Source organism: Magnolia sinica, chromosome 11 (assembly GCF_029962835.1).
Source record: "Magnolia sinica isolate HGM2019 chromosome 11, MsV1, whole genome shotgun sequence".
In the NCBI taxonomy this organism is placed as follows: domain Eukaryota; kingdom Viridiplantae; phylum Streptophyta; class Magnoliopsida; order Magnoliales; family Magnoliaceae; genus Magnolia; species Magnolia sinica.
In genome coordinates, this window is record NC_080583.1 from 24,416,119 (window position 1) to 24,425,045 (window position 8,927).

Consider the following 8,927-nt stretch of genomic DNA (forward strand, 5'->3'; position numbering starts at 1 on the left):
GTATATAATACCCACGTCCAGTAGTTTAAGAACCTCGGCTTTAACCACTTCCTTCATGTTTGGATTTAGTCTACGTTGTGGTTGCTGAGCGGTTTTTGCATTATCCTTAAGATATATGTGGTGAGTACAAATCGAGGGATCGATTCCTTTGAGGTCCGCTATCGTCCATCCCAGGGCTCCTTTATGCTCAATGAGAGTAGATATAAGCATACTCTCTTGTTCTTTCTCCAGGTGGGCAGAGATCACCACCTAGTATGTCTCATCTTGACCTAAATAGGCATATTTCAAATCAGAGGGCAAAGGTTTTAGGTCAAGCTTCGGTGGCTTGAGGTTAGACGGTAGAGGCACTACATCGGTTTGTGGTAATTCTTCAAATTGTGGCCTCCACCGGTTAACTTCAAGTACCGGTGTAGTATTAAGCAAGGCGCACGTCTCCCTAATCATGTCATCATCAAAATCATGGGAGTGGGCCAGGCATGTCTCTAGATAGTCGGAGGATACGGTTAGAGGTGTCGTATCTTCCACGAAAGAGTCAATCATGTTAATGTCGTGGAAATCGTCATCATCCTCTGCGTTGCTGCTGTTATTGAAAAAAATATTTGACTCCAATGTCAAATTTCCAAAAGACATCGTCATGATACCATTCCTGCAATTGATAATTGCATTTGACGTGGCAAGGAATGGGCGACCAAGAATGACGGGAATCTGAGTGCTCATGTTATTGATGGGTTCGGCGTCCAGGATGATAAAATCTACAGGGTAGTAAAATCTATCGACCTGGACTAACACATCCTCAATTATCCCTCTTGGTACACGAACAGAGCGATCAGCAAGTTGTAGTGTGGTTAGGGTGGGTTTTAATTCACCCAAACCTAACTGTTTGTATACCGAGTAGGGAATCAGATTGACGCTGGCTCCTAAGTCAAGAAGTGCGTGATCAATTCGATGGTTCCCGATTACACATGATATGGTTGGGCTACCGGGATCCTTGAATTTCTGCGGCACGTCTTGCTTCAGGATGACACTCACTTTCTCAGTCAAGAAGATTTTCTTTTGAATGATTTTTCGTCTTTTGGTCGTGCATAAGTCTTTCAGGAATTTGGCATATGAAGGTATCTGTTTAACGACATCAAGTAGAGGAATGTTGACTTTCACCTATTTCAACACCTCTAGGATATCCTGAGAGTTAGAGAGAGGTTTTGGTGAAACCAACCGTTGGGGGAATGGAGCAACTGGCTTCTCTAGAAGTTTCGGTTCTAATTTTTGTGGGGCCTCACTGGATCCATCATTGTTGTCCTCTTCTGGTTCTTGAGGCTTTTCGGGCCTAACCGGAAGAGTTTTATCAATGATCTTCCCACTCCTAAGAGTGGTGATGGATTTAGCATGCCCCATTTGATTTGAAGAGCTGGGATCATTACTCTCGTACTGCGGTTTAGGATTGGGGAGAGGTTGTGCAGGAAGCATCCCCTTTTTTATAACCATCATACGAGAGTCTATCTTTTGCATAAAATCTGTAATTCCCCGCATTGCCTGAGCCAGCTCTTGTATGGGATTTTGAACCGGTTCCTCTTGAGGTTTCACTTGATTTGGATTTTGATTGAAGAAACCTGGAGGAGTTGCCATTTGTCCATTTCTCCAACTGAAGTTTGGATGATTTTTCCAGCCAGGATTGTATGTGTTGGAGTTAGGTCCAGTAAAAGGTCTTTGATAATTATTTACGGCATTGGCTTGTTCATTCAACACTCCTTGAAAGGCAAGTATTGTAGGACAGTTTTCAGTTGTGTGAATGTTGCAATCACAGATGCCGCAAACAATTTCATTGACCTTATCCTTCTTTTCTTCCATGGCCTCAACTTTCCTTATGAGCGTAGTCACTTTACACTTGAGATCATCCTCTTCTTTCAAAAGATATAACCCACCTTTCTCCTTTAATTGAGTCGGCCTAGACGTGGTGTTCGCCATTGGGTAATAGTCCCATGATTGTGTTTTTTTAGAGAGACTATCGAGGTAATCCCATACCTCGTCAACATCTTTGTTGATGAACTCTCCATTGCACATTGTCTCCACCATTTGGCGCATGGAAGATGTCAGTCCATCATAGAAAAAATTTGTAATGCGCCACGTTTCAAATCCGTGTTGTGGGCATGAACTGACCAAATCTTTGAACCTTTCCCAACATTGGAAGAATGTTTCATCTTCCTTTTGGGCAAAGTTCATGATTGCTTTTCTGAGGGTAATCGTTTTATGATGTGGGAAGAATTTTTTTATGAATTCCCTCTGCATGTCGTTCCATGTGCCAATGGATCTAGGACGCAGTGAATGTAACCACGTCTTAGCTTTCTCTTTTAAGGAAAAAGGAAAGAGTTTCAGCCTAATTGTATCCTCAGATACATTAGGAAAACATAATGTAGCTATTATCTCATCGAACTCTTTCAAATGTAAATATGGACTTTCAGATTCAAGTCCATGGAATTTGGGAATGAGTTGGATAACTCCTGGCATGATGTCTATTTGTCCTGTATTTTCAGGAAAAATCATGCATGAGGGCATACTCACTCCCGCCGGTTGTAGATAATCTCGTAAAGTATGAGGCGGGGGTGCCTGTTGCACCTCATTCTCATCTTGGGTATCCTCCACCCTAGGTGGAAGTAGAGGAGGTTGGTCTTCAGCCATAACCTCAGTTAACTCAGGGGATTTCGAGCGGTGTCTAATCCTGTGATGGATAGTTAACCCCTCAACCAATCCTCCTTCAGTCAAGAGACGTCGAGTGTCGTCACGGGCCCACTTGGGCATGAAAACACTCGCAGCCCTCAATTAAAAACTTAACCCTAAGAAAATCTAGCAAGAAAGAGAGAGTTGGAAAGAAATTACCAAATTGGAGTCCTGAGTTAAAACCTGCAAAATAAAATAAAATAAGTTAGATTCTAAAAAGAGAAGAACAATTCTTTAAAAGAAAGATAGAAGTGAACTAGCTTCTAAAAGAAAGAATTCCTAAAAGAAAGTGAAAATTTCTAAAATAAATTAAGAGAGTCCTAAACTAGAAAGTAGATTACTAAAAGAGAATTGAAAAATAGAAAGTAGGGAAGGACATTACCAAATTAGAGATTTCTATCTTAAAGGCCTACAAAATAGGAAGGTTAGTTTCTAAACAAAAATAAACTAAAAATAATCTAAAAATAAACTAGGAGACAAAAAAGAGTTAAAATTAGAAAGTTACTAAAATAAGAATAGAAAGTTAAGAAATAACCTAGTTTCTATTTCCTACAGATGAGAAGTTACTAGAGTTAGAAAATTTCTAAGATTTAAACCTTAATTCTAAAAACAGAAAAAGTAGAGAAATTAGGAAGGAATTACCAATTTAAGAACTTATGTCAGGATCCTACAAAACAGGAAAACAGGTTAAGTTCTAAAAACAGAATAAAATAAAAACTTCTATCCTAAAGTAAGTAAAATCCTAATCCTAACCTAATTCTAAAACTAATTAATTTCAAAGAATCGTAACCGTCAGTCCCCGGCAACGGCGCCAAAAACTTGTTCACTCCCCAAGTATAGGGTTGTGATGTAGTAATAAACTCGGTAAGACCGAGGTCGAATCCACAGGGACTGATACCTGTACGTTATCTGAAACCAAGTAGAACTAGAACTAGACTAAGATGTAATCAAAATCGAATGTAAGTTTAAAGAATAATTGTGGAATAATTATCTAAAAATTTAAGGAATTCAGAGGAAGGAAACTAGGGATTCAGAGGATCCACTTGTAGAGATCAGGGAGATCTTATGCCTGCATCAGGAATCTTGGGAATTAAATTAAATTTCCTCTGATATAACTTTGAAGGGATGAAAGGTATTTGAATCAGAATGGATTCCATCATCAAACCATGCCCAGGAGACAGAGCAAATAACAGAATTTAAACTAATCACCAACCAATCAAATGATTATGAAGGTTAGGAAGGGTACCGACATCCAACCATGCCTAGGAGACGATGGTGAACATCAGGGCTTCCTGACATTATAATCAAAATAAGAGAAAGAAATATTCAAAGCCATTGCAAGCCCATTGTAATTTCAGTCACAACATGCCATTAAAAACTAAAAATATTCCCATAAAATTAAATAAAAAATCTCTTCAATCTAATCAAAAGGCACAAGCATCATTTCTCCCATCAGGCTACAAGCTTCACCTCTTAGCCCTAGCTAAGAGGTTCAGCCGGACATGGATGGGCTGGAAAAAATAAATAAATTAAAATACAAATAAGAAGAAAAGGAAAAAAGAAGAAAACAAGAAGAAAAAGAAACCTCTGCCTTTGCTGACGTCCACCTCAAGCTTCCCTGCCAAACTCCCAGATTCACCGTCCAGCACTTTATCCAGCCAACGTCCAGCAGCAAAGCTTCTGCTCCCTTTCCCTCCCTGTTTCTCTTCTTTTCCTTGAACGCCCAAAACCGAGCCCAGCACCTTCACGTTCCCTGCTCCCTGACTCTCGGCTGCACACTACCAAAAAACTCTCTCAGGCCATCGTCCCTCTTTTCCTCATATAGAGCAGGAGGTCCGTGCGGAAGGCCGGAGTCCGCGGACGAGTTGGTTGCGGAAACGTTCTTCACGCACATCAGCCAAACTCGGAGTCTTCTCCTCTTCTTCTTCTTTGCTTTCCTTCCAAAAGGACAACGTCCTTTGGAAGATTTTTGGCAGACCTACATAATGAACGGCTCGGATCTATCACAGGCATGCGGCAATGCAGTTTCAGTGCAATGAGGACCATTTGGCGGGATGCGTGATGGGAGGTGTGACAATGGTGGGTCCCACTTTACTGTCTTTTTGGAAAATCCAATCCGTCCACTGCATTCTACTCGAAAAACCAGGTGGGAAGCACTACTTTTGGACCAAATTCTATGCGGCCCACAATACCTTCCACTCCGCCGTTCATCATGCCTTTAACGGTCAGGATTCTGTAATATTTTACATGGTCTCAAAAGGCCGCCTTGGTGAGGTAAATACCCCACCTACGCACACAATGGATGGTCCCGATTGGACCGCCGAATCAAGATGGTGGCCCACTTCACCCAACTGCAAGCCGGACAGCGTTACGCTGTTTGCGTAAGTGACGAGTTCAAGTTTGAGTCGGTCAGCGCCTGCTGACCGACTTCCTTATTTTCTATGCTCGTCCGGTGCACTTGTGCACCTTGCACGTGCACTGCATGTGTGGGTCCCATGGTGATGCTTGTAAGAAATCTGCTCCATCCATCTATTTTGACACGTAGTTTAAGGCGTTGAGACCAAAATTGGAGTATATCCAGATATCAGGCGGGGCCCACATAATGATTAAAGGGGCTGATCTGTCCGTTGGGCCACTTCCACAGTGATCCAGGAGCTGAAATTTTACGTGTACGGTTTATTTATGGTCCTCAGGCCACGTATGAAGTTTCGAACTGATCAGATGGTGGGAACCCTATGATCTTGCATTCTGGACACTTTTCAGGCCACTTGAGCTTCAATTCCTTGATTTTCTTGGGTCCCTGATGTGTAATTCTGTTGATCTTGGGTCTCTAGAGTCCGTCCCACGCTTTGGTCTCATTAGAGCGTTAAGTCCATGCTTTAAGCACCCTTTTCGGTCCAGGCTCGTACATACACTCTGCATTATAAACACGATTAATCAGGCCATTAAGCGGTATCATGTGTGTAAATCTATGTAATAAATGGGTCTGATATGCAATATTTGACCCTCAACAGTTTAGGAGTTTGCTTGAAATGTAGTTCAAATGTTTGTAAGGAACCTACTAGTTCTTCTACTTTCATTTCATCCATGTTTCTACATTCTTCAATGGTTGTAACTTTCGAGTTGAACGGTTCCAGTAAGGATCTTAGAATTTTTCTACATATTTTAGGGACCGAAACTTTTTCTCCTAATCCACCCGTGGAATTGCAGATGTTGTTCAATTTTGTGAAGAACTCAATGAAGGTCTCATGCTCTTCCATTCTGAGACTTTCAAACTGTGATGTTAGGAATTGTAGTTTAGATCTTTTTATTATTGGATCCCTCATGACTTGTTTCCAACAAGTCCCATGCTTCTTTAGAGGTTCCACATATACTGATCTGATTAAAAACTTCTTGGGACCCAACACAGTAAATGGCATTCATTGCTTTAGTTTTAGAGGTTTTCTTTTCTTTGTCAAATGCAATCCACATTTCTTTGGATTTTGGTTTGGAGATAGTTGTGCCATTTTCAAGTACCACTTGATCGGTTGGGGGCACATATCTATTTTTAATAATGTCCGAAACATCATGATCCAAAGATCTCAGAAAACAATGCTTCCTAGCCTTCTAGTAGGCACAGTTTGAACCATCAAAGACAAGAGGTCTAGTTACAGATGAGCCCTCTCCTTTGGCCATGATTCTAACTTCTGTCAAGATCACTCTCTAGGCGGTGAAGTCCTTAAGAGAGACCCACTTTGATACCAATTGAAATTATGGTAAAGCCCGCTTTAGTAAAGTGGAAATAAGTCAAAGTGTCCTAGAGGGGGGTGAATAGGACTTTAAAATTTTTTATGATGATTTAAAATCCTATTGACATAATCCTGATTTAACAAACTCCTATCAAGATGACCTCAAGTGAACTCTAATGGCTTCCAAGCTAAATAGAAGATCCAATCATAAGACTATCCAGTATTTAATCAGTATGCAAGCTTAGTCTACGATGAATGAGTGATATGACTGTGAGTGTGTGTGGGATGTGATTCTTATCAGTTCTAAATAATCATGTGAGCATACTTTATGAGAACATTCGAAGTAAACAAAAATAGTAAGGTGAAAATATTAATCCCAAACACAGACATTTATAATGGTTTGGCTACATGCCTACTCCACTTCCGGTGGACGCACTCAACCCTTGAGTGTACCGGATCTCACTAAAGGAGGTTTTAAATCAGGTTCACCTCTAACCTTCACAACCTACACAAGATTGACTATAAGACCTACACAAGGAACCTAGACCTGTCTCCATGAGACACAAGTTTATGCCCCACACAGGAGCAAGGGTCAACACACAGCACCCAGGTTTTATGCTCTACACATGAGCGAAGGATCCACACAAGGAATCTAGGGTTTTAGGCCACACAGGCCAATGATCCACAGAAGGAACCTAGAGTTTATGCCCTACACAAGAGCAAAGGTTAACACACAATACCTAGGTTTTAAGCCACATAGGTAAAGGACCTACACTAAGGACTAAGTTTATACTCACCAAGAGCAAGAGTCAACACATAGCACCCACACGTATTCTCCCGTCGGAGGCCTCCTATGAAGACTTGAAAGGGGTGAGAGTCACCTGTGACCCAATCCTACACAAAGGAATGATCAGCAAGGTCTCCAGACTTTAATGACTTATATATAAGTAAATGAGCCCCATTAAGCATGTTGATGAAGATCTCCACCTTTGATGACGAAGAATCTTCAGCTCCCTTGATCCGCAACACTTATGATGCTCCAATGTAAGGCGATGGGTTGGGTGAAGGTTATGTTGAAATCCTACTCTATTAAATATTTTCCTATTTTAGAGACGGAGTGATTACAAGCATTTAAGCATTCAATGTATCCTAGCTCCATGATTTGTCATTGAGGTGGTAGCTGGATGATCCTTGAATGCGGAAGTTCATTCCCCAATCCACTTTATTGAATATTAATGATGAGAGTGGATTGGAGGAAGAACTCCTATGAGAAAAAGAGCTTAGGGTAAATAGTATACAGGACTCTCTCAAGGCTCTCTATATTTTCTCAATACTGCAACCAATAGCAAGCTCTCCTTAAATAGGCAAAGAGATCCAAGAGTAATAAAATAGTCAGATTTTTTTACAGAGTTTGATACCATTGAGCCATCTTCGATATCATCGAACGTATACTTTCGAAGACATCAAGGGACAGATTGATGATATGAACTCTTCTGACAATTACAGTTAAATCTCTTATACATAGCTCGATCATATTGAACATGCTTCGATGTCATCGGATTTCAAACTTCGATTTCATTGAACCACGATTCAATTTCTTGATAATGAAAAACAAGAGAGCAGGCTAAGAATGAGACAGCTGGCTTCGATATTATCAATCCTCCAACGATGTCATCAGATTTCAAATGTCGATGATATCGATACCTAGTTCTATTCATCAATCTTTTATAATAGATTTTCCTATAAGTTCGTTGGACATTACATTGTCCGAATTCGATGATATCGACCTAGATTAGATATGATCAATATTTGAATATCAATATTATCGAGGGAGACTCAATTCCTCGAACTATTTAAAGAGAAATTTCCTAAAAGCTTGCTGGACAGTTTGGTCCGAATTCGATTCAATCAAAGGTCCATCAATATCATCGGAGTTTGAATTTTGAGGATATTGAGGCTCTCTTCGAGTCATCGAAAAATGTATGATTTACCTTAGAAGCTTGCTGGACACAAACAGACTAGAATTCGATTATATCGACCTATCTCGATGATCTCAGAATTTGAATGTCGATGATATCGATTGTTCCATTGATTCATTGATAATTTTGTCCAGAGATCAAGTTGGTTGCTAGACACAAGTGGTCCTCAATTCGATGATATCGATTGCATTTCAAGGACATTGATAACTAGTGTCCGATCTCATCGAGGTGATCACGATATATCGACAAAAGCTGAAAACTAAGAGATTTTCCTGATTTACAAAATAGTTTTCATACTTTAAACCCTATGTTGTTCTATCCACTTTTAAGGATTTTATATACCTAGGTCTTTTGGGACATGGGATGTGAGGCTAAGTTTACCTTTGATGAGTTCGGAGTATACATCCAGTTGAGGCAAACGCTTGAATGATCTTCCTCTTGGGCTCACTTAACTTGCTGACTCAACACTCACGTTAATTGACAAACCAGGGCATTTTCACATCTCGCT

General features: G+C 40.4%; 1 non-coding gene across 1 annotated transcript; it reads left to right on the plus strand.

Annotated features, from left to right (window-relative positions):
• Positions 1-2,128: 2,128 nt before the first annotated feature.
• On the plus strand, positions 2,129-2,235 carry LOC131219861 (small nucleolar RNA R71). The gene has a single exon (XR_009158502.1). It is a non-coding gene; the product is annotated as a small nucleolar RNA R71 (small nucleolar RNA).
• The last annotated feature ends 6,692 nt before the right edge of the window (positions 2,236-8,927 follow it).